We start from the raw sequence: 265 nt of genomic DNA, 5'->3' as shown, positions 1-265 counted from the left end.
TAAAAAACAGAAACATACCTTGATAAGTGTTAATTTTATAGAATTAAAAAAATAATTAGACTTACTATTTGGTGCTCCCAATTATTTCTCATACTTGATATGTTGATTCTTGAGTTTGAAGCAATAGGTAACAAAGCAATCAAAAGTCAAAACGCGTTGACAGCGCCGAATATGAATGATCAATTTGCAACCTTAAACTAAGCAATAACCATCCATTTAAATATTCTAAAATTAAAATTTATCATATCACTTTCTTTTTCATATA

This window comes from Arachis ipaensis, chromosome B01, assembly GCF_000816755.2.
Source record: "Arachis ipaensis cultivar K30076 chromosome B01, Araip1.1, whole genome shotgun sequence".
Classification (NCBI taxonomy): Eukaryota; Viridiplantae; Streptophyta; class Magnoliopsida; order Fabales; family Fabaceae; genus Arachis; species Arachis ipaensis.
Note: the sequence above shows the minus strand (reverse complement) of the source record.